Source organism: Lissotriton helveticus, chromosome 2_1 (assembly GCF_964261635.1).
Source record: "Lissotriton helveticus chromosome 2_1, aLisHel1.1, whole genome shotgun sequence".
Taxonomy (NCBI): domain Eukaryota; kingdom Metazoa; phylum Chordata; class Amphibia; order Caudata; family Salamandridae; genus Lissotriton; species Lissotriton helveticus.
In genome coordinates this window covers 360,273,908-360,300,364 of record NC_136059.1, presented here as the reverse complement: position 1 = coordinate 360,300,364, position 26,457 = coordinate 360,273,908, and the positions used below count along the sequence as shown (strand labels likewise).

At 47.8% G+C, this 26,457-nt stretch overlaps 1 long non-coding RNA gene across 1 annotated transcript in view; it reads right to left on the bottom strand.

Annotated features, from left to right (window-relative positions):
- Positions 1-26,457, bottom strand: part of LOC144817980 (uncharacterized) — a 347,207-nt gene that overhangs the window by 262,521 nt on the left and 58,229 nt on the right. The gene's annotated exons all lie outside the window — the stretch shown is intronic.

Sequence of the window (26,457 nt, the reverse complement as noted above, 5' to 3'; positions counted from 1 at the left end):
TACTGGCCGCCAGACTGCTGACCCATATGCGAGACCTGGTCCATAAAGATCAATCAGGCTTTATACCCACAAGGAACACGACACACAACATCCGTAGACTGCTCAGACTGGTGGATGACCCACCGCAGGACGCGAGGGCCCCCCTAGTATTGGCGGTTGACATAGAGAAGGCCTTAGACAGCCTGGAATGGGACTACTTATGCAGGGTAATGCAGTTCTTCGGCCTAGGTGATGGATATATAGGGTGGACGAAGGTGCTATACTCATCGGCGAAAGCTAGAGTGAAGGTCGGGCCCTTGGTATCGGACCAATATGGGGTGCATAGAGGAACCAGACAGGGATGCGCACTTTCTCCCCTGCTGTTTGCGCTTGCGGTGGAACCCCTCGCAGCAATGGCAAGGCGGGGTGAACATTACAACGGGTTGGTCTTCAGAGAGGCCCACCACTACATTTCCTTATATGCAGACGACCTCCTCCTCTTCTTAGACAATGCGCAGGGAGCTGTGGAAGGCGCAGAGAGACTACTAGCGCGCTTTGGTGATATATCAGGACTGCGAGTTAATTGGACTAAAACCTGCCTCTTCCCTCTAAGGAAGGGGGAGACGTGCCCCCCCCACTCCACCCGAAAATTAGATGGGAGCCCAGCTGCCTAAGCTACCTAGGGGTACACGTCTACCACGAACCTGCGGACCTCTTAGACGGTAATGTGGGTCGCTGCCTCCGCGTATTGCAGGGTTGTATGTCCTTCTGGGCTACTCTGCCCCTTTCAGTGGCGGGCTGGGTTGCACTTCTAAAGATGATAGCCCTACCGCGCTTATTATATTTCTTTCGGACCCTCCCCGTGTGGATACCCGGAGCAGCCTTCTGTCGATTACGATCGATGATCGTATCCTTTTTATGGGGTACGGGCAGACGTAGAATTGCACTGGCGACGCTGACCCGCCCGAGAGATGAGGGTGGCCTAGTGGTCCCAGATTTTGAGCTCTACTATTTGGCGGCTCAATTACAATTCTTCACACAAGAAATAGCGAGGGTGTATCGCGGCCCAGAACAGGAGAGGGAGTCTGGCACCCCCGCCAAGTCTTAGCATACATAACCTTGCAACAAAGGTTACTACTAAGAGGACTAACCCAAGAGGAACGGACGCTTCGATTGTGTTGGAACCGTTCGCAAAAGAGAGTTGGGACCGGTCACCCGTATGCGCCCGAAATTCCACTGGGCATGGTGACAGCGCTCCCACATGTTGGAGACTGGTCGAGGCTGCGACTGTGGGAAGAAGCAGGGTTGCAGATGGTAGGGGATCTATACGACGACGGAGTATTCACCCCATACCAGACTTTACAGGAGTGGTACAACCTTCCGAGGGGAGACAACCTACTGCATGCAGCGGTAGTGAGAGCCATACAAGCGCATTGGGGGGACGGGATGGCTGAACCCACGACATCACTGGCGTGCCAATACACGATGATGGCGGCAGGAACCTTTAAGGCAGTTACGTGCCTCTATTCCAGACTGCACACAGACACCCTGCAACCACTTGCACTATTGAAGAATAAATGGGAGGCAGACTTACAGTTAGAAATCCCAGACACAACATGGTCCCAGCTAGTGCGTAGAGCTAGGAAAAGCACCAGAAACGTGCGTTTCCAACTGATACACCTCTACATCCTCCATAGGGCTTACCTCACCCCGGGCAAAATAGCAGCAAACTTTGGCACAGAAGACGCAGCATGCCCCAGATGTGGCCAGCTGAGTGCAGACTTAGTGCACATGCTGAGGAGCTGCCCAGGCTTGCACGAGTATTGGGGGGATATAGGGGACACCCTGAATGCAGTGGCAGATAGAGAACTGCAGTACGACAGCGCGGTCACCATCTTACATTGGTTCCCACATACACGCAAGAACAAACTGTCCAGCAAATTCATCGACATGGGCCTACTTATAGCGAAGAGAGAGCTGACCAAGGGGTGGAAATCGAAATTGGGGCCCACACACCGGAGGTGGATGAATGAATTTCTGAAGTGGGCGACAGCGGAGAGTACGCTTCGATTCCAACTGGCCCGCCGTAGCTCAGACGTGAAAGCTCAGGACGCAGCAATGGCATGGGAAACGTTAGTGCAGGCCCTAAAAGATAGTGCAGTAGATGAGGAAGAGGAAGATGAGTCGGAGAACATGATACCCCCTGCAGCAAGGATCACGACCCCGGCACCTATGCCGGACACACACACACGATAATAGTACAAAAGATCCGAAGTCCCACAATATAGATACACATCCTTGCACCAGGACTAGACACAGACACCGGGGGGGAGGGTGCATGGCACGCCAGGTTACTACAGTGAAACATGTATGTACCTTCTAGAGTAGGAATGGGGAACGGGGCAAAAGGTAAAAGCAGAGAGCAGAGGGCTCTATACGAAGACTACAGCTAGCAGCCCAACCAAGTGAGCAAAATCTAGCAGTATGACGCCGCCCGACCTCCGGGATGTGGGCTCAATGGCTGTGTATTTAGAGTCTAAATTGTATCAGGAGACCACCGACTCGGCACTGTTAAATGCTGAAAACTGCACTGTATGCTGAACTCACCTCTGCAATAAAAATTGTTTAACCAAAAATAAAATAGTGACACATACATTATGCAAAAAAAAAAGTAAAGAACTCTGGGTAGTTCTCAAGTTTAGGTGGAAAGCAGCTCCTGTGTAGAGCACTCAACGCCAGCGACACTCTAGACCTGTTCACCCCAAATGTCTGCTTTTCTGTCAAAGTCTTTAAGCATAGCATTAGCACAGTGCCATCCACGCCGAGACAGAAAGGGACAAAGTCTTTTGCCATTTCTACAGCAAAGTCTTTAAGCATAGGACTAGCACAGTGCTGTCCCTACCGAGCTGTACAATGACAAAGTCCATTTATCGCTCTAAGCATAGTATTACAGCTTTGAATGGGTAAAATACCAACCAAGCCAACCTGAAATGAGTAAACGCAACCCCTGACACAGTATTTCGCTCTAATTAGAGCTCTTCAGAGAGGTATAGCTTACATATATACATCAATCAATCAGTCAAAATATGGACCCGGGAAGAATTGACCTCCACTGTTCAAATTTGTAGTTTATACGGCTACACGTTTCACCTACACAGCTTTGTCATGGTCAGTACAAACAACATGCCCAATCACCTTAAAAAACAAATTCAGAGAAATCAGTAGACACAGAAAACATTTCAACATAAGAAGTCACCTAGCACTTTGAAAACTGAGAAACATACATTATTGGTGTTTCACTCGCCTTAGTTCTATGTACAAGGTTATTTATAGAACCATATTTAACAACTAAACAGTACAGTAATTTCAGTAACTGTCTCCGTCTGCAAACTCTGCGGACCATATTGTATCTAATGCATTATTTCCAGCAATATAAACATACATGTGTATTTAGATCCTCATATGGTCTATTCATTCCCTGCAATAATTTGATAATAATTATCAAATTGCATGAAGAGAGCAAGGAAAGAAAGAAAATTAGGAGGTATGCATGTGCCTAATGGCACACAGTGCAAATGATACATGCCCCGTATTTTGTTCTGGGCTTACCCATTAGAAAGCGTGGTGAAATTGGGTGTATGAGACACAGCCTTAATATAACGGCGATACCATCCATTGCAAGTGCATTTCCATCATTCCTCAAAGAGGAAAAGTTGCGTCATCACGTTTCTGCAGAATTTGCGAAAGCAACCATTTTTAATCTTTATAATGAAAAGGAGAGAGAAAGTGAGGAGGAAAACCTTCTTTCCACCAAGTGATAGGGCTGGACATCATATTACCAGACCTCTCATTCCCTCATCGGTGAAAAAAAAAAGTTCTAATGACCCTTCTAGACCTCATATTACTCTTACCCAATGTGAAAAAAAAACATATCTACCACTACAGCACACTATAGAAGTTAGCTCCAACTGGAAACGTACAAAGTGTCATAATGAAAAAATGATCAGTTATCAAAGAGGTGTGACTATTGCCGGGACAAGGAAGAGGAGAAGGAGACTAGCCAACCCTAACAGAAGGCCTCTTAGTCTTAACCCAGTTCCAATGAAAAGCAAAAATTCAAAATCAGAGAATAGATATCACTGGTTATTTGTTAAGCGAGACAACTTTATTGTGTCAGGACCAGAGTTCCATCTGGAACATAAAAGGCCTTTTTGCCACATCTGCCGATGTGAGCATGCAGTTCCTCATCCTCATTGAAGCCTCCCAGGGACTTACTCCCAAGTAATGTATTCAGAATCCGAAAGACTGAGCCTCTTCTCCCTGTCTTCCCCTCGTGCACTTTTCATGATCCTATCTGAAAGAGACAATTAGTTATGGATTTCTTACCTTAGAATTACCCCCAGGCGTTTTTTCCACAGCTGTACCCCTGCGCATCGATATGTGGCGTCGGTCGACTCCGCTTTTGTTGTTGGCACCGTGGTCGCTGGAATGACGTCACAGTATCTACTTGGACGCCGCCCTCGTGCGCTGATGTCAGTTCTTTCTTTTTTCGCACCAGCCAGCGCAGATCCGAAGAGAGCGGTACCTTGAGTCACTTTTGACTCCGCTTTTGCGACTTTTTTCCATGCCTTTTTTGAGTCGTTCGACTCTTGGTGCACGGAGGGATGTCACTTCAGATCGGCTTCAAGGCTTACAGCTTCTGCCGCAAATTGATGTCAGTCACGGACCTGCACCTTGTGTGCCTTTGGTTCTTGGAGTGCGATTACGACCTGAAGTCGTGCTCAGACTGCCGTGCCATGAACCCGAAGTCCTTGCGAGAGCGATCCCGAAAGCTTCTCGAGGCCCGGCAGTCCACTCTGTCCCATTTAAGGTCCCGGTCGAGAGGGAGGTCGTGGGACCAGTCGCGGAGCCACCATTACCACTCGTCATCGAAGACTTCATCTTCGGGTAAGTCGAAGCACAAGAAGAAGGCGAAGAAGCATCGTCGATCTTCGCGTTCTCCCCGTACATCAGCCCATGTGGGAAGCGGAAGGCAATCATCTGGCTCTGCAGCGGAGCCTGTTGGGTCGACTCCGTCCTTCCCTCTCTTTCCGGAAACCGGAGCGTCCCTTGCCCAGCTTCGCAACTTTTACGAAGCCTTACATTTCATCTTTGGACAGCCCAACTCCGCCGGCGCGCCCTCGGGCCCCGCAGACTCGGCTGGGGGCTCTAGGTCTTCAATGCCTGCTGCTTCGACTCCTGCACCACCAGGCCTAGATCCGGATTATAGCTTTTCGACCTTGTGACACCTCCTACGACGCCGAATCCAGTGAGGACACCTCCGCCCCCTCTGACGCTGTTGTGTCTCCAGCCGACGTCAACCCCAGCCTCCCTATCGATGTAGACACGGAGGCGGACCGACGTCGGGATCGGCGCCGACCGGTACTTTTTGTACCCCTGTTCTCCACTGGTGTTTCCTATCGCCCTGAGTAGCTACCAGAGGAGGACTAGGAGTCGTCTGTGGACCCTCTAGCAGACCAGTTAGAGGAACTGGACTGGAGAGAGGAGTTGGGTGATGCCAGTGGTCTGGACTCCTCCCCAGACCTTTGCATGCTTTCTCCCCCTAACGTGGCTACGGAGGAGGGTGCATCTTACGCAGTGTTGTTGCGTAGGGCGGCCGAGGCCTTAAACCTCAAGCTTCCTACAGTGGCAGTCAGACTGTGGATAGGATGCTTGCCCGACACCACCGCCCGGCCCCGGACGACCCCATTTTCCTCTCACCACCCCACCCCATCCCTGAGAGCTTGGTAGTCCAAGCCTCAACTTCCAAGGGCGCATTCCCTAACGCACCACCTGATAGGGAATCCAAGAAGCTGGACCACATTGGGAAGTAGATGTTTTCCTCCTCCAGCTTGGGACTGCGGTCGGTGAACACCGCAAGTCTATTGGGCCGTTACTCTCACTCGGTGTGGGACACGGTTGCGCAGGTGCTGCCGTGGTGCTTGGAGGAGGCCCGGGCCGTGCTCTTCCGTGCAGTTGCCGAAGGGAGAGACACAGCGAAGTTCGCCATCCGATGTGTGCTGGATACTGCCGACTCACTAGGCAGGCCGATTTCCATGTCAGTAGCCATTAGACGCTAAGCCTGGTTGAAGTCTACTGGTTTTTCGGGTGATGTCCAATCTACGCTTTTGGTCATGCCGTTTGATGGCCATTGCTTGTTTGGCGACAAGTCAGACAACGCGCTTGAGAGCTTTAAGGACTCCAGGGCTACGGCCAGGTCCTTGGGCCTCACATCCACCTCCTGCCCAGCGCAGTCTGCCTTTCGCCCTTTCGTGGCTACGGAAGGGGTGCCCACCATCTCCCGCCCAGAGCCACAGGCCTGCACAAGCTGTCCAGCCTCTGCGCAGCTGGGGATGTGGGACCAACCGTCCACCAGCACCCCCTCTGCAGGGGCCTCCGAGCCCTCCTAGTCCAACCTTTCAGGGCCACCTTTTGCCAGTGGGTGGCAGCATTTGCCATCACCTCCCACACTGGCTAAACATCACATCAGACAGATGGGTTTTGCAGGTAGTCCGAAGGGGCTACTCCCTCCGCTTCGAGACTACCCCTCCATCCAAGCGACCTCAGACCCTTCGCATGTCGGAGGATCACTTGGCCCTTCTCTGACAGGATGGCTCTCTTGGCTAAGGGAGCCATTGAGTGAGTTCCTGTCCCCGAAGTAGGTTGTGGTTATTGTAGGAGAGTAGGGTCTGCAATCCTATGGTCACCCCAGATTTTTGCTTTTTGCTTCACTGGTTTACGACTTTCCCTGGCTATGGGCCTGCTAATCAGACCCACACCCTAGCTGTTCTCTCTCTAAATTGACATCCATGTACTTTAGGTGCATTTACCAATTGGTAGTGAGCCACCCTATCAGTCCCTGTATAGTGTACCTTAGGTACCCAGGGCATAGGTGTACCCAGGGCCTACCAGGGGCTGAAACATGTATTATGCCACCCCTGGCTGGCCATCTAAACAGACACAACTGGCTGCTAAGACCGCTGGGGCAAGGTGGTGTAATCACCCTTTGCTGTAGATATAGTATACCTATATCTAACCCCAAAATGGACACATATATTCCTATCAATCAATCATGCAATTTGTATAGCGCACTACTCACCCGGGAGGGTCTCAAGGCGCTTGGGGGGAGGGGTAAGCTACTGCTCGAACAGCCAGGTCTTGAGTTGTTTCCTGAAGGCGAGATGGTCCTGGGTCAGCCGAAGGTGGATGGAGAGGGAGTTCCAAGTCTTGGCAGCCAGGTAAGAGAAGGATCTTCCTCCGGCGGTGGCTCTTCGGATGCGTGGTACGGCTGCGAAGGCGAGGCTGGTGGACCGTAGCTGGCGGGTGGGCGTGTAGAAGGTCAGGCGGTCGTTGAGGTACTTGGGGCCCAGGTCGTGGAGAGATTTGTGTGCGTGGGTGACGAGCCGGAACGTGATCCTCTTGTCGACGGGGAGCCAGTGCAGGTTCCTCAGGTGGCTGGAGATGTGGCTGCGTCGGGGGACATCCAGGATGAGACGGCGGAGGCGTTCTGGATGCGCTGGAGTCTTTTCTGTAGCTTGGCTGTGGTTCTGGCGTAGAGGGCGTTTCCGTAGTCCAGTCAGTCAATCCTGAAGGCAGAGTGCTTGGAGAATTATGTGAGATGGTGCTCTGGCACGAGCTGAGCCCGTCTGTAGCTTGCGGAACCAAGTCCTAATAGCTGTTCCATGATAACGCTATACCATATACTCTTAAGTGCATTTTCATCCTCACGGTTGAATACTAACTTTGGTATAGCATTATCAAAACATGTCGAGTAAGCTGTCATACGAATTGGAATACTACCCCCTCGCCAATTCAGGCGACGGGGGTAGCATTCCACCCTTCTAGAGGGACACAACATGTATGTAACTGAGAACCCCGGTTAAAGTTAACTCGAGCCTTGGCATCAAAAAATGGATGCTGCCACCACAGACACAAGTCTGACCTCCTGCTGCTGGGAGTCCTTCCAGCGAGGGAGGCTTGGACAAAGGGTTTCCTGCCTTGGGAGGTGCTAGCACCACCCCAGACAGGATTTTGTGTATTGGGTAGGACAGGCCTGAAAGGAATGAGACATGCCTGGGGCACACAAGGTGCCCTGTGCATACACCGGTTCAAACCAGTTGCTGGGGCATCCCTCCACCAGCTCTGGCGTGAAAACCGGACAAAGGATAGGGGGTGTAACCACCCCCCTTCCTGGTCCCACCCAGGGGAGGGACCTAGTCACTAGTGCAGCCCCCTTTAGGAGAATAAAGGTAGGAGCTGGTCCCATTCCAAATTCGATTATCCTGAACAACTTTACAAGAAGAAACTCTGGACTTCGACGTTCTGCTCCACAGAAGACTGAAGAATCTCCCTTGTGGGCAAGGAGTGTCCATCCTGCAACTGCAGGCACCATCAAGCGTCCAGCGGCTTCACTTTGTCGTCTTCCCTCGAGGATCCAGACTTCAGAGCCCGACGAGACCCGGATACCCAGACCTCTCCGACCTCAACTCACATCTGCAGCACAGCTGAGACCCGTGGGTGCGCCGAGACACGTGGGACCGGCCATCTTGAAAGAACCTGCACTTCGCTTTCAGCACAACTCCCGAGGTAAACTCGACCAAGTGCTTTGGGGATTGAGAAGCCCCAGCCCCGAGCAGCTCCTGCACCGAAGATCAGCCCTCCAGCATCCACGAGATCTGCGTGGGGCCCTTCTGCCTGTTTGCTGCTCGACGCGTTGTCTGGTCACTTGCCGGCTGGCTAGTGACCTCCTAGACGACGATTCTTGAAATCTTCACTGCTGGTCTGGTTGCTCCAGACTGGCCTTTGCTCCCTTCCAAAAGAGGAGCACCCTGGACCCTCCTGGTCCACTCCAGACGCCGTTTCCACTCACCGCGTGGGTTGCCTTTGCCAAGGCCTGTTGACTCCAAATCCGGATTCGACACCGCCGACAGCGAGAGCCTGCGTGGGACAGCTCGTGCCTCCATCCTGATCGTCGAAGACACCTCCTGGTCCACGTGGCTGCAGAGACAAGCGTCCACTACATGCACACTACACACAACTACACTACACACAACCACACACACACACAACTACACCAACCACACACACCCACAACCGCACACCCACAACCACACACACACAACCACACACACGCAACCACACACACGCAACCACACACACACAACCACACACACACAACCACACACACAACCACACACACAACCACACACACACAACCACACACAACTACACACAACTACACACACACACAACTACACACACACACAACTACACACACACACACAACTACACACACACACAACTACACACACACACACACAACTACACACACACACAACTACACACACACACAACTACACACACACACAACTACACACACAACTACACACACACAACTACACACACACACAACTACACACACACACAACTACACACACACACAACTACACACACACACAACTACACACGCACACAACTACACAATTATAGACTTTTGTTGCAGTTGATGTTGCAATATTTAGCAATGCCAAAAACTCAAACTTAATTATCCCGAGACCTATTGCATTGTAAATGCTTGTTATTTATTTGTATATGTGTTTGTAGATTGAGTGTGTAGATTGATCGGAAAGCATCTGGTTCCCTCCTGGTTCCACTCCGGTCACTGACTAGTGACTTTGAACACTGTCCCCTCTGCTTTCAGGTCCTCTTCTTCCTCGATCCACCCGTGGATCGCACCCGACATCTTCAACTTGGTCGCCTGCAGCATCTTTCTTCAAGGCTCCATTGACTTCGATGCGGAAACCCGACACACTTTGACACCTATGCACCCGCAGCCCGTGGGTGAGGTAACAAGAGCATTTCGGGGCTCAAGGGTAGATTGACTCTCCTAGTGTCCAGATTTCCGGTCGTTTTAGTCCTAGATAGTAAAGACTGTCCGTACTTACCTTTTTCGTAAACTGTACTGTCCATTGACTTTGTTCCACATCTCGTGTGTGAGTTCACACTCTGCACACGCGTCCCGTGGGCCTCCTATTACTTACCTGAGGTTAGGATAGTGTAGTCCCAGTGAACCTACAGCCTCTGGACAGCTCCATTCCTTCTATCGATTTCCTTATACTATTTACTTAGTATATGGTTTGTCGTGCCCATTGGGCACCAGTGTAATTTTGTGCAACTTATCGTATTTTTCCTAAGAGATTGTCATGTGCTTAGCCCTCTGACCTCATAAAGAGTTCAGAGGTGTTTGTTATTAATAAATATACTGTTTATTTTCATAACAATCTGTGTGGTGTCCTTTCATCTGGTATTCAATGGGTTATATTGTGGTAAAACAGCTGGCTTCACATGGCAAAAGAGTTTAGCCTAAGACTGCTTTGTCCATGCTACCATTAGGATAGCTGGTCTATAAGGTTGACTTGCAACCAATCACCATAAGGGTTGTTTGGACTGATACAAGGTGATCACTAGAACTAGTGAGTATCATATATCAGGCCAACTTCTCACATTGGTGTGCAGCGGTTGGGATTTGAGCTTGCTGTTGTTTTTACCACATATAATCCTTAGAAGGTACTCCTGGTGATCCAGACTCTAACCTCCCTGAAACAGAGAATGTAGCTGAGGAGGAAGAGGAAGACTTATCTGAGGATGAGGCAGACAATGGGCAACCTTTAGTCAGCAGACTTACAAGGGCCAACTTAGACCTACATAGGGAAGGGACTGGAGGACCTGAGCAGGCTTAACTATGGGGTTAGAAGAGATAGATCTCATTCTAGGGACTCCAATAGATCTGTGCACTCTCGTGCCTCTCATGCATCTGCTCAGAGGAGGATGACTTCCCCTCAGAGGAGAGAGCAAGAGGCAAAGAAGAAGGAGGCTAATCTGAGGATTCAAAGGGAAGAACTTGCCCTTGCCAAAGAGAAGCTTGCCTTTGCTAGAGAGCAACAGTTGAGTGGGGTAGTCGCCACTGGTGGCAGCAATATCCCTAGGGATAGAGAAAGGGGTTTTGATACTAGAAACCTGAGTAAAATAGTGCCCTCCTTTAGGACAGGAGAGGATATCCTCAAGTGGATAACTGCTCTGGAGAGGGCCTGCAAAGTACAGCAGGTACCCCAGAGTCCGTGTGGCAGCTATATTGTGGCTCTCCTTTGAAGGCAAAGGTAGAGATAAGCTCCTCACTGTTAGAGATGAGGATGCTAATGATTACCAAGTCCTGAAAACTGCACTGATTGATGGGTTTGGCTTAACAACTGAACAGTACAGGTTAATGTTCATAGACACCCAGAAAACTCAGGCTCACGATTGGACTGACTTTGTTGATTGTGCCACTAAGGCTTTGGAAGGCTGGTTACTGGGAAGTAAAGTTACTGATTGCACAGGATTGAATAATCTAATTATGAGAGAGCAAATCTTAAATAATTGTCAGAACCAGTTGTTGCATCAGCACCTGATTGACTCAGATCTGACCTCTCCCCAAGAATTGGGAAAGAAGGCAGACAGATGGGTCAGAACCAGAGTCAAGCAGCAGAACCAGAACCAGGGTGGTGGCCAAAAGAGATCAGACCAGAAGGTTAATAATGAGAATAAGCAAAATGACCAGAAGTCTTCAACAGGGCCCCAACAACCTAAGGAGGGTGGGTCCCAAAATTCCCAAAACAAGAAGAATGATGGTCCTAAGAAACCATGGTGCCAATACTGTAAAAGTAAGACTCACTGGTTTAGTGAGTGCACCAAGAAAGGCCAAACTCCTACCACTACTGTCCTTAAGACACCTGCACCCCCTAGTACAGTTAGTAGTGGTAGTATGCCTCCCAAGGCTATAGTTGGGTTAACCCTGGGAACTGAGGTGGGTTCTGACTTAGTTAGAATACCTACTCAGGCAGTTCTTGTTTGTACTGGGGACATGGATATGACCCCTACTGTAAGTCCTAGTACTCTGGGCAAATACAGGCAAACGCCTTTAATCAATGGAAAATGGCTCAGGCCTACAGGGACACATGTGCCAGTGTCACCATGGTGACACCAACATTTGTGGACCCTGACCAGATCATGCTAGGTTCAGACTACCTAGTGACCAATGCTAGCAATGTCACTACCAATCACAGTATGGCAGTTGTTAATTTCTCCTGGGGAGGGGTAACTGGCCTCAAAAGGGTTGTAGTTAGTTCAGACCTCCCAGTAGATTGTCTTTTGGGCAATGATTTGGAATCCTCACTGTGGTCAGATGTGGAGTACAGGACTCATGTAGAAATGCTAGGTCTCTCCTCGCATGTCCTTGCTGTGACTAGGTCACAGGCCAAGAAATGCCCAGCTGAACAAGTGCTGGATCCTGGAAGAATGGACCAGACACTAACCAAGAGGAAGAGCAGTAGGGGTAAGGCTGAGCCTTCCCCCTGCCTCAGGTTGAGGATCAGCCCTCTCAGGAGGCTGACCCAAAGACCCCAGAAGGAACTGTCCTAAAAGAGCTTGAACCTGAACAGGTTGAGTTTCTTGGGACAGGGGGACCTTCCAGGGCAGACTTGAGGCAGGCACAGTTAGACTGTTCCTCCCTTGAAACCCTCAGACAGCAGGCTGCTACTGAGGCTGCAGGGAATGCTACAGGTGCCCATAAGGTATATTGGGATGATGGACTCCTATACTCTGAGGCAAGAGACCCCAAACCTGGTGCTACCAGGAGGCTGGGCATCCCCTTGTCTCTTAGAGGTTTCCTTCTCACTTTAGCCCATGAGATTCCCCTTGCAGGTCACTTAGGCCAGAACAAGACTTGGGACAAGCTTGGTTTTTCTCTACTAACTGTACCCGCCTGCTGGAATTCTGTTTGCTACCTGTGAGGCTCCCTAGCGCCTCGTGTCTCCTGAGTGCCTACCTCCGTGAAACGCTACTTCTCGCAGGACCCGCTCCGCGGGTCCCGCTTCGCGGCGCTTGCTGGTCGAAGAGCGCAGAGGAGGGGAACCTTGTTGTGGACTGGGCTGGCGCTAAGCGCTGCAGGGCTGCGAGCGTGTTGTTTGCAGGACTCCAAGTTCCAGGAGTCCCTGCTGCGGACCCGCCCGAGTCACCTGGGCCGCTCTCCCTGGCAGCCACGCCCCCTGTGTTAAAATTATAAACCGGTCTTGCTGCCTGCGTGGGATTGTTTCTCTACTAACTGTACCCGCCTGCTGGAATTCTGTTTGCTACCTGTGAGGCTCCCTAGCGCCTCGTGTCTCCTGAGTGCCTACCTCCGTGAAACGCTACTTCTCGCAGGACCCGCTTCGCGGCGCTTGCTGGTCGAAGAGCGCAGAGGAGGGGAACCTTGTTGTGGACTGGGCTGGCGCTAAGCGCTGCAGGGCTGCGAGCGTGTTGTTTGCAGGACTCCAAGTTCCAGGAGTCCCTGCTGCGGACCCGCCCGAGTCACCTGGGCCGCTCTCCCTGGCAGCCACGCCCCCTTCATTTAGCCTGCTATAAATCTCGCACAGACTTCAGCTGCGCGGGAGCGCGCGGGAAGCGCCCAGGAGAAGCCCGGGACAAGGGCGGGACCGTCTGTGGCCGTCAGTGGCCGAAGTAGGCTGGGCCGGGCCCCGTCCCTTTGTTATCTGTATAATTAACATTGTTCATTTTTCTTTGTTTCCAGGTCTTATACGGTGTATGTGTCTTGATAGGTAATTATTGTGTCACTGCTCTTTGTAAACTCTATAGTATCTTCCCTAGCTTACACATGACGGCAAAAAAACTCCGTTCTGGTCGCGTTTTAGTGGGGAGATCTGGTTCTAAAACTAAATCGAACCCTTTGCGTAATAAAATTACTTCCTCAATGCAATTGAAAGGCCAATGTCAACTTTTTAATTTATGGGAGAAAGATAAGGATAAGATTTTAGAGACCCATCCTCTCACGGAAACTTTAGTGGATAATGCTCCTGAGCTCATAGAGAATCCTATTGTATCTTCTGTTTTGCCTACTAATTCCGCTATTCCGGAGGGTGATTTTACATTACCAGATATTGACTTAACAGCTCATAAGGGTTTGTTGAGACTTCCCCAGGATAAGGTCAGGGTTAACTCTAACACTGCCGAAGCTATTACAATTTCGAGTCCCTGTCCTCTTAGTAGTACCCCTTCAAATAAATTAGATTTTTCTCTAGCTCAGTTAAATTTTACTTCCTGTTCTGGCCCCAATCTGAACAACTTGCCTGTGAGTCCTCCAAGCACTAATGACAAGCTAATCTCCAACTCCTTATCTTCTTTGGAATCTTTATTATCTTCTATTCTGAGTTTTCTGGAAAAATTTGTTGGAGGTTCAGATTGTATTTTCGATACTGTAACTCAAATCCTAAGAGTACTCTTACATAATAAGAGTGGGTCAGCTCTTGAATGCCTCCCACTGCCGAATGAAAAAGTAACATTAGACCCAGTTCAAACGCTGTCATACCCTGAAGATCAGAAAATAAATAAACTTGTAGTCATATCAGTTGATCCTAAGGTTGACAAGGTGGTTTCAGCTGGAGCTAATTGCATAGTTACTCACAACGATGAGATAGATGTGTTACCTGTTTCCCCTGTCACTCAAAATCTGGAAACTCCCTCTTTTTTCCCTATATTCTCGCTTCAGGCAAAAAAAGAGGATGAGGCTCTTATAGCTTCTCCAGGTAATGTTGAAAAGATAGTTTCGTCAAAACAAAAAAGAATAGAATAAAAAAGAGAAAACCCATCCGAAGATTTTCAAAAAAAAGACAGAGGAAACTTCTGTTTGAAAAAAATTTGGAACCCATATTAGAAAATTCCGCCCGGACTGAGCAGTCCTTTGCCTCACACGAAGATATAATTGTTTCTCCTAAAGCAAATTTAGCGACCATAGGGTCTGGTCTTACAAGTTCTTCTAACCTCTCTCTCCCTATTGTTTTATCATCCCCTGCTAACCCTCTCCCTCCCTCTCTTAATCCTTTGGCTAGACCTTTTCAAGACTCATCCTCATTTGTACCTATGTCCTTGGTGCCAACCAGGGAAAAAATAAATGTAGATACTTTTTTTCTAGATTTTTTTCCTTTATTTGATACTGATCTAATTCTAAATAGATCAGCCTTGCTCATTTGTTTTCAAGAGATCGAAAGCTTAAAATTAATCCAAACCTCGGACTTGGATGTGGTACTTCTTCTTAACACCACAGTAGGGAAAACAGCAAGAGTGAAATTTCAGTCTAAAGTGGTGTTAAATCATATTTTACAGTGGGCTGAGGAACTACAAATCAGAGGGATTGATGTTACTCCATATTTCGTAGAAAAACGAAGTGAAAGTTTACCCTCTGATTTGTCTTTTACCTCTAATATTAATTCGAACCCTTCAAAATGGTCTTCAGTTAGATCCGAGAACTTAAAAATATGCGTTTCTAAAAATGAAAGGCAAGTTCTTTATAAAAATCCCTCCCTTCTTAAGCAAACCTTGAGGGATGATAATTCAAAATGGAATTGGTTACCGGGAGTTCTCTCTAGTAAATCTTCTTCCTGCCCTAAACCTCATTCAAATTTTTAACAGAGATTTGAAGCTTATTTCATGGAATACTGCGGGTTTTAAAGATCGTAAGGAAAAACTATGTTTCCTACGTTCCCTAGAAGCGGACATAATTTGTCTACAGGAAACGTGGGTGGAAGGTAAATTATTACTAGAAAAGGAGTACTTTGTCTTAGAAGGTAGTGCAATTCATTCTAGGAGAGGTCATGCGAAGGGTGGAATAGCATGCTTATTATCTAATAGACTTAATTGGAACTATTCTCACTACCTTGCTCCGGATAAACTGTTTCAGGCGATAATTTTAAAAAATGTATTCAAGGATTGCCCCAATAGATTTTTTTGTTTTTATAAATACTTATATTCCCCCAAACTACAGTTTTAATGATGGTTTAAAAATTCTCTTCTCCTACATAACTAAAATTATGGATACTACCCCCCCCCCCTCTTATATATTAGTATTCGGGGACCTGAACTGTAACATATCTAATTGTGGGCTTGATCTGTTTAGAAATAAACATAGGGAAGAATCTCTTATTATACCTCAGGCTTTGTTTCCATCTAATATTAAATCCAATAAAAGAGGTAAATTAGTTCTGGAAGGTCTGTATAAAGTGGACTGTCTAATAGTAAACGGGAGACTTCCTTCTGACATCCCGGCTGCTTTTACTCATAATTCAAAAAATGGAAATTCTATTATTGATTATGTAATTGCAGATTGCTCTTTTTTTTCTTTTTTGAAAGATCTTTCGGTTATAGATACTAATCTTAGTGACCATAATGCATTGATGCTTACAGTTTCTCTCTGTCCACCTATGGCGGATTCCTGGAACATCGACACGGATATGGTGAATTTTGGCGCCAGCTCGGGGAAATGTTTTTGGAATCACCGTTCTTTTGAGTGCTTGCTGTCTCTTTTATTCTCTACTGTGGAGAATTTATTCCGCTGGGATGGGAGGGAACTGTTAGGATTTGCAGATTTTTTAGAAACCGTGATTTTAATAGCCAAAAAGAGCCCCTTTGTTAAAAAACCTTTAGTAGTCCCCCAACCGCTTCGGTTATTAAACATAGAAATAAATAAAGTAATAAGGGGGCAATATCTATCATTTAGTCAGGAAGCCCACCAGAAGTTAGCTCTTCTAAAAAGAAGGAGAGCTAGGCTTAAGGCCCGTTTAAAAAGAAATAAGGAGGATTCTGTATGGATTCAACTTAGGGAAGCCTCATATAACGGCCAAGCCAAGACTTTTTGGTCATTAATTGGTAAAGGCTGCGGTACTAGAGCTAGTCCTACGCCAATTGCCATCGATGAGCAGATTTGGGTTCAGTATATTGAGAATTTGTATAGTAATAATAATCTACAACTAAATGTTGATGTAACTTACGTTGACTCTTGTGTGTATGATTCCCCATCTGAAAAGGAAATTGAATTAGCTATTAAGAGTATGCGCTCCTCTGGTGCGATGGGTCCCGATGAGGTTCCCATCTCTGTGTTAAAACAACAGAGTGAGCTTTGGAGCAAAATTCTTTTCCCTCTGTTTAGATCTTGCTTTGCTAGCGGAATAGTCCCCCCTTCCTGGAAAGGGAGTATCCTTGTTCCTTTATATAAAAAAGGGGCTAGAGACCTTCCGCAAAATTATCGTCAAATTGCTTTGCTTGACGCCATCGGCAAGGTTTTTGCAAAATGTATTCTCACCTTAATCAACGATTGGGTAACTAAGTTCAAAATTCTACCTTTTGAACAAACTGGTTTCAGGCAAAAGCATGGAACGTTAGATAACTTGACTGCACTTCAAGTTATTACGGAAAAATATGTGAAAGTTCGTGGAGGGCATGTCTATGGTGCATTTATCGACTTCTCCACAGCATTTGATAAAGTGGACAGAACATTGCTGTGGAGAAAGCTATTTGATCTGGGGATGCCCCCCTTCCTTATTAAATTAATCCGTGCCCTTTATTCAGACACCTGGTGTAGAGTGCTGCTTGGCGGTGAAAGAGGTTTATCTAGAATAATACCCACATCCAACGGGTTAAAGCAGGGTTGCCTACTGGCTCCTTTACTTTTTTCGCTCTATACAGTCGATTTACCTCTGGCTCTCTCAGCATGTTTAGGTATAGCCCCGACCTTGGGGGGCGTTCCGATTGTATGCCTTATGTATGCTGATGATATTTTGATTCTCGATCTTACTCCCAAGGGTCTGAATAATCGCCTGCAGTCTCTATATGAATATGCTGGAAAACACTATTTGTTGATAAATATTGCAAAAAGCAAAGTGATGTGCATGTCCGGGAGGAAGAAACCTAAATTTTCTAACTTTCCATGGGCAGTAGGGGGTCATAAATTGGAAACCGTGACATCCTATGCTTTCCTTGGTAAAATTGTTATGAGTAATTTAAGTGAGAAAGCTCATATGTCCAACAATTCCCGGAAAGCCATCTCTCAGGGAAAGAGTTTGGTATCCTTGTATAAAGCCACAGGTAGAAGGCATTTCTCTATACTCCTGGATGTATATAGAGCAAAAGTTCCAGCCTCCCTACTATATGGAATAGAGATAATTGATCTAAATTTTAAATTCCTCAGAAGGAAAAATTTTACGTAGTCTATTAGCCGTCTGCACAGCTAATTCAACTGCTGCCCTAAGACAAGAACTCGGCCTACGTAGTAGCTGGGTCCAAGGTCTTGCAGGAATCGTACGCTGGGTTGTTAGCCTTGCAAGGAGTGAGCCCAATACTTTAAGACATCTTATAAAAAATGAGTTGTTGGGAAACTTTAATGACTATTCATTGATTGTAAAAAATTTCAGATATGCAGTGGGTCAATTACAACTAGATGAAGATGTTTTATTTTCCATATCTCCTTATCAGTTAAAAGCCCTCTTGAAGTCCTCCACGTGGGAACTAGGGTTCAGGCTGGATAGAGATTTTCGGATGTTGAAAAACGGCTGTACTCCTGTTATTGATTCCTGCCTATTGAGGAAAGCTCAACCATATACTCAATGGAACATTCCTCATGGCGTTAGACGCCTATTGTTTTTGGTAAGACAAGATTTGCTCCCGTTGAAATCTCTTTCTTCCAGATGGTATGGCCATTCAGCGATTTGTGATTTCTGTCAGATGTATGAGCAAGATTTGTCCCATGTCATTTTCGTTTGTCCAGCCCTGATGTCTCTCAGGCGAAGATGGTTAAGACCAATCTGCCTTCAACTGAACATTTTGTCTGCCACTGCTTTCAGTGCGGCTATGATTAACCCGCCAAATGAAATGTTTTGTTTAAAACTGTATAAATTTTTTAAATGCTTTTTGGATCTGTATTAAGTTGGTATTTTTTTTTTCCTCAGACTGTTGTGTATTTGGATGCTATGTACTTGCTTGTCATTTTAAGTTTAATGTTTTTTTGGGTTTTTTGTACGCATATTTTTGGTCTTTTATGTGGACCTTGTAATGAGTTCCGATATCATAATAAACGAAACTTGAACTTGAAACTTGACAAGCTTGCCCCACACTTTCACTGGCCTCATATGTCTGAAGACACTAAAGAGTTTTGTCGCTCATGTGTCACCTGTCAAGCCAGTGGCAAATCAGGTGGCACAACAAAGGCCCCCCTCATACCACTACCTGTGGTGGGGGTGCCCGTTGAGAGAGTGGGGATAGACATTGTTGGACCAATGGACCCCCCAACAGCATCTGGGCACAGATTTATACTGGTGCTAGTGGATCATGCCACCAGGTATCCAGAATCTATTCCCCTTAGGACCACTACAGCTCCTGTTGTGGCCAGGGCCCTACTTGGAGTTTTCTCCAGAGTGGGGTTTCCTAAGGAGGTTGTCTCTGACAGAGGTGCAAACTTCATGTCAGGATACTTAACTGCAATGTAGAAGGAGTGTGGTGTAAATTACAAATTTACCACACCCTATCACCCACAGTGCAATGGGATTGTTGAGAGATTCAACAAGACCCTCAAAGGGATGATAAAAGGGTTACCTGAAAAGCTTAGGCGAAGATGGGACATCCTTTTACCCTGCCTCCTGTTTGATTACAGAGATGTCCCACAGAAGGGGGTTGGTTACAGCCCTTTTGAGCTTTTGTTTGGACATCCTGTAAGAGGACCCCTATGTCTCGTGAAGGAAGGATGGGAGTTACCTCTCAAAAAGCCTAAACTTGACATAGTGGACTATGTACTTGGTCTCCGCTCCAGGATGGCAGAGTACATGGAGAAGGCATCCAAAAACCTTGAGGCCAGCCAAGAACTTCAAAAAGCTTGGCATGACCAAAAGGCTGTCCTAACTGTGTATCATGCAGGACAGAAGGTGTGGGTGCTGGAGCCAGTGGCCCCAGCAGCTCTCCAAGACAAGTGGTCTGGACCCCATACCATCATTGAGCAAAAGGGAGAGGTCACCTACTTGGTGGACATGGGAACTCCCAGGAGCCCCCACAGGGTGCTTCATGTAAACAGGCTCAAGGCATTTGTCGACAGGGAGGACATGGGCTTGCTCATGGCCACAGATGAGGGGCAGGAGGAAGAGAGTGACCCTCTCCCAGACCTGCTCACTCAGAACCCTGATGATGGGTCAGTAGATGGTGTAGTCTTTTCTGACAGCCTCTCTGAGCATCAACAAGAGGATTGCAAACAGGTTCTGCAATCCTTTAGACAAATGTTCTCACTGACACCCAGTCAGACAAACTGGTGCACCCATGAGGTGGACACTGGTGACAGTCTGCCTGTCAAGAGTAAAATCTACAGGCAACCTGACCACGTCAGGGACTGCATTAAGAACGAAGTTCAAAAGATGTTGAAATTGGGAGTCATTGAACCCTCAGAGAGCCCTTGGGCTAGTCCTGTAGTTCTAGTGCCAAAACCTCACACCCAGGATGGTAAGAGAGGGATTAGGTTTTGTGTAGACTACAGGGGTCTCAGTGCTGTCACTAAGACAGATGCCCATCCAATACCTAGGGCAGATGAACCCATAGACAAGTTGGCTTCTGCAACTTTCTTGAGTACATTTGACCTAACAGCTGGTTATTGGCAGATCAGGTTAGCTGAGGAAGCCAAGGCCTAAACAGCATGTTCTACCCCAGGAGGCCATTACCAATTTGTGGTGATGCCCTTTGGTTTGAAAAATGCACCTGCCACTTTTCAAAGGTTGGTGAACCAAGTTCTCACTGGGTTGGATGACTTCTGTGCAGCATATCTAGATGATATTGCTGTCTTTAGCTCCACCTGGGAGGATCACCAGGTTCAACCCTTGAAGAGCAAGATACAGGCCATAAAGGACTGGGCTCCTCCAACCACCCAGACACAGGTCAGAGCTTTCTTCGGCCTGTCTGGTTACTATAGGAAGTTTGTCAAAAATTATGGGTCCATTGTGACACCACTTAATGACCTGACAAGCAAGAAAATGCCAAAGAAAGTTCAGTGGACAGTTAGCTGTCAGAAGGCATTCGATGACCTAAAGCAGACCATGTGTACTGCACCTATTCTCAAGAGTCCTGACTACTCCAAAACCTTCATTGTCCAAACAGATGCATCTGAGTTGGGTGTGGGAGCTGTTCTATCTCAACTGAATATTGATGGTCATGACCAGCCCATTGCTTTTATAAGCAGAAGGCTGACCCCTAGAGAGAAACGTTGGTCAGCTATAGAGAGGGAGGCCTTTGCTGTGGTTTGGGCCCTGAAGAAGTTGAGGCCCTATTTGTTTGGAACTCACTTCAAGATTCAGACCGACCATAAGCCCCTCTTATGGCTAAATCAAATGAAGGGTGAAAACCCCAAACTTCTTAGGTGGTCCATTTCCCTACAGGAGATGGACTTTACAGTAGAGCACAGACCAGGGACTGACCATGGCAATGCAGATGGTCCCTCCAGGTATTTCCACTTAGAACAGGAAGACCCACCTGGTCATGGTTAGTTTAATGTCCCTAAGTTTGGGGGGGTTATGTAGGAGAGTAGGGTCTGCAATCCTATAGTCACCCCAGATTTTTGCTTTTTGCTTCACTGGTTTACGACTTTCCCTGGCTGTGGGCCTGCTAATCAGACCCACAGCCTAGCTGTTCTCTCTCTAAATTGACACCCATGTACTTTAGGTGCATTTACCAATTGGTACTGAGCCACCCTATCAGTCCCTGTACAGTGTACCTTAGGTACCCAGGGCATAGGTGTACCCAGGGCCTACCAGGGGCCTGAAGCATGTATTATGCCACCCCTGGCTGGCCATCTAAACAGACACAACTGGCTACTAAGACAGCTGGGGCAAGGTGGTGTAATCACCCTTTGCTGTAGATATGGTATACCTATATCTAACCCCAAGATGGACACATATATTCCTATCAGTCACTCCTATGGCAGGCCTTATCAATCCTGAAGGCAGAGTGCTTGGAGAATTGTGAGATGGTGCTCTGGCATGAGCTGAGCCCGTCTGCAGCTTGCGGAACCAAGTCCTAATAGCTGTTCCATGATAACGCTATACCATATACTCTTAAGTGCATTTTCATCCTCGCGGTTGAATACTAACTTTGGTATAGCATTATCAAAACATGTCGAGTAAGCTGTCATACGAATTGGAATACTACCCCCTCACCAATTCAGGCGACGGGGGTAGCATTCCACCCTTCTAGAGGGACACAACATGTATGTAACTGAGAAACCCGCTTAAAGTTTACTCGAGCCTTGGCATCAAAAAATGGATGCTGCCACCACAGACACAAGTCTGACCTCCTGCTGCTGGGAGTCCTTCCAGCGAGGGAGGCTTGGACAAAGGGTTTCCTGCCTTGGGAGGTGCTAGCACCACCCCAGACAGGATTTTGTGTATTGGGTAGGACAGGCCTGAAAGGAATGAGACATGCCTGGGGCACACAAGGTGGCCTGTGCATACACCGGTTCAAACCAGTTGCTGGGGCATCCCTCCACCAGCTCTGGCGCGAAAACCGGACAAAGGATAGGGGGTGTAACCACCCCCCTTCCTGGTCCCACCCAGGGGAGGGACCTAGTCACTAGTGCAGCCCCCTTTAGGAGAATAAAGGTAGTAGCTGGTCCATTCCAAATTTGATTATCCTGAACAACTTTACAAGAAGAAACTCTGGACTTCGACGTTCTGCTCCACAGAAGACTGAAGAATCTCCCTTGTGGGCAAGGAGTGTCCATCCTGCAACTGCAGGCACCATCAAGCGTCCAGCGGCTTCACTTTGTCGTCTTCCCTCGAGGATCCAGACTTCAGAGCCCGACGAGACCCGGATACCCAGACCTCTCCGACCTCAACTCACATCTGCAGCACAGCTGAGACCCGTGGGTGCGCCGAGACACGTGGGACCGGCCATCTTGAAAGAACCTGCACTTCGCTTTCAGCACAACTCCCGAGGTAAACTCGACCAAGTGCTTTGGGGATTGAGAAGCCCCAGCCCCGAGCAGCTCCTGCACCGAAGATCAGCCCTCCAGCATCCACGAGATCTGCGTGGGGCCCTTCTGCCTGTTTGCTGCTCGACGCGTTGTCTGGTCACTTGCCGGCTGGCTAGTGACCTCCTAGACGATGATTCTTGAAATCTTCACTGCTGGTCTGGTTGCTCCAGACTGGCCCTTGCTCCCTTCCAAAAGAGGAGCACCCTGGACCCTCCTGGTCCACTCCAGACGCCGTTTCCACTCACCGCGTGGGTTGCCTTTGCCAAGGCCTGTTGACTCCAAATCCGGATCCGACACCGCTGACAGCGAGAGCCTGCGTGGGACAGCTCGTGCCTGCATCCTGGTCGTCGAAGACACCTCCTGGTCCACGTGGCTGCAGAGACAAGCGTCCACTCTTCACCTGATCGCGACGACAGCATCTGGTTCCCTCCTGGTTCCACTCCGGTCACTGACTAGTGACTTTGAACACTGTCCCCTGTGCTTTCAGGTCCTCTTCTTCCTCGATCCACCCGTGGATCGCACCCGACATCTTCAACTTGGTCGCCTGCAGCATCTTTCTTCAAGGCTCCATTGACTTCGATGCGGAAACCCGACACACTTTGACACCTATGCACCCGCAGCCCGTGGGTGAGGTAACAAGAGCATTTCGGGGCTCAAGGGTAGATTGACTATCCTAGTGTCCAGATTTCCGGTCGTTTTAGTCCTAGATAGTAAAGACTGTCCGTACTTACCTTTTTCGTAAACTGTACTGTCCATTGACTTTGTTCTGCATCTCGCGTGTGAGTTCACACTCTGCACACGCGTCCCGTGGGCCTCCTATTACTTACCTGGGGTCTGGATAGCGTAGTCCCTGCGATCCTACAGCCTCTGGACAGCTCCATTCCTTCTATCGATTTCCTTATACCATTTACTTAGTATATGGTTTGTCGTGCCCCTAGGGCACCAGTGTAATTTTGTGCAACTTATCGTATTTTTCCTAAGAGATTGTCATGTGCTTAGCCCTCTGACCTCATAAAGAGTTCAGAGGTGTTTGTTATTAATAAATATACTGTTTATTTTCATAAAAACCTGTGTGGTGTCCTTTCATCTGGTATTCAAGGGGTTATATTGTGGTAAAACAGCTGGCTTCACATGCCAAAAGAGTTTAGCCTAAGACTGCTTTGTCCATGCTACCATTAGGATAGCTGGTCTATAAGGTTGACTTGCAACCAATCACCATAAGGGTTGTTTGGACTGATACAAGGTGATCACTAGAACTAGTGAGTATCATATATCAGGCCAACTTCTCACATTGGTGTGCAGCGGTTGGGATTTGAGCTTGCTGTTGTTTTTACCACATATAATCTTGAAATATCATTTGAAAGATCACATCAGGTAACATAGGTATATATAACAAGCTTAGAAATACTCTGAGTTCTACTGAACCAGCTGTTGTAGTAAAAAGGGCCTAGCACACCCTGACTACAACTCTTAGCAAGGGATCAGTAGGAAAACCCATAGTGTAGGTAGGTGCATCACTTACACCTCACTAGAAAGCATGTCTACCCATGGAGAGACTTCAGAGACTCCCCTAGTGGTTAGTGACCCTTCACAGGTCCTTTCCAGATATGCAGCACTCAGTTTCCAGGAGATGAGTTAATTGTGTACCTCCAGGAAATTGAAACAGGGTTCCAACCCTACCACTCCTTTTCTGTTAGGTCTCTTAGAGACATATGATGCTAGAAAGGCCTCTAACCCAGGCCCCTCTAATCCAGATGGGAGCATGCCCCCCTTAGAAGGTACTCCTGGTGATACAGACTCTAACCTCCCTGAAACAGAGAATGTAGCTGAGGAGGAAGAGGAAGACTTATCTGAGGATGAGGCAGACAATGGGCAACCTTTAGTCAGCAGACTTACAAGGGCCAACTTAGACCTACATAGGGAAGGGACTGGAGGACCCCCAGTGCTAACCCTGAGCAGGCCTAACTATGGGGTTAGAAGAGATAGATCTCATTCTAGGGACACCAATAGATCTGTGCACTCTCGTGCCTCTCATGCATCTGCTCAGAGGAGGATGACGTCCCCTCAGAGGAGAGAGCAAGAGGCAAAGAAGAAGGAGGCTAATCTGAGGATTCAAAGGGAAGAACTTGCCCTTGCCAAAGAGAAGCTTGCCTTTGCTAGAGAGCAACAGTTGAGTGGGGTAGTCGCCACTGGTGGCAGCAATATCCCTAGGGATAGAGAAAGGGGTTTTGATACTAGAAACCTGAGTAAAATAGTGCCCTCCTATAGGACAGGAGAGGATATCCACAAGTGGATAACTGCTTTGGAGAGGGCCTGCAAAGTACAGCAGGTACCCCAGAGTCCGTGTGGCAGCTATATTGTGCCTCTCCTTTGAAGGCAAAGGTAGAGATAAGCTCCTCACTGTTAGAGATGAGGATGCTAATGATTACCAAGTCCTGAAAACTGCACTGATTGATGGGTTTGGCTTAACAACTGAACAGTACAGGTTAATGTTCATAGACACCCAGAAAACTCAGGCTCAGGATTGGACTGACTTTGTTGATTGTGCCACTAAGGCTTTGGAAGGCTGGTTACTGGGAAGTAAAGTTACTGATTACACCAGATTGTATAATCTAATTATGAGAGAGCAAATCTTAAATAATTGTCAGAACCAGTTGTTGCATCAGCACCTGATTGACTCAGATCTGACCTCTCCCCAAGAATTGGGAAAGAAGGCAGACAGATGGGTCAGAACCAGAGTCAAGCAGCAGAACCAGAACCAGGGTGGTGGCCAAAAGAGATCAGACCAGAAGGTTAATAATGAGAATAAGCAAAATGACCAGAAGTCTTCAACAGGGCCCCAACAACCTAAGGAGGGTGGGTCCCAAAATTCCCAAAAGAAGAAGAATGATGGTCCTAAGAAACCATGGTGCCAATACTGTAAAAGTAAGACTTACTGGTTTAGTGAGTGCACCAAGAAAGGCCAAACTCCTACCACTACTGTCCTTAAGACACCTGCACCCCCTAGTACAGTTAGTAGTGGTAGTATACCTCCCAAGGCTATAGTTGGGTTAACCCTGGGAACTGAGGTGGGTTCTGACTTAGTTAGAATACCTACTCAGGCAGTTCTTGTTTGTACTGGGGACATGGATATGACCCCTACTGTAAGTCCTAGTACTCTGGGCAAATACAGGCAAACGCCTTTAATCAATGGAAAATGGCTCAGGCCTACAGGGACACATGTGCCAGTGTCACCATGGTGACACCAACATTTGTGGACCCTGACCAGATCATGCTAGGTTCAGACTACCTAGTGACCAATGCTAGCAATGTCACTACCAATCACAGTATGGCAGTTGTTAATTTCTCCTGGGGAGGGGTAACTGGCCTCAAAAGGGTTGTAGTTAGTTCAGACCTCCCAGTAGATTGTCTTTTGGGCAATGATTTGGAATCCTCGCTGTGGTCAGATGTGGAGTACAGGACTCATGTAGAAATGCTAGGTCTCTCCTCACATGTCCTTGCTGTGACTAGGTCACAGGCCAAGAAATGCCCAGCTGAACAAGTGCTGGATCCTGGAAGAATGGACCAGACACTAACCAAGA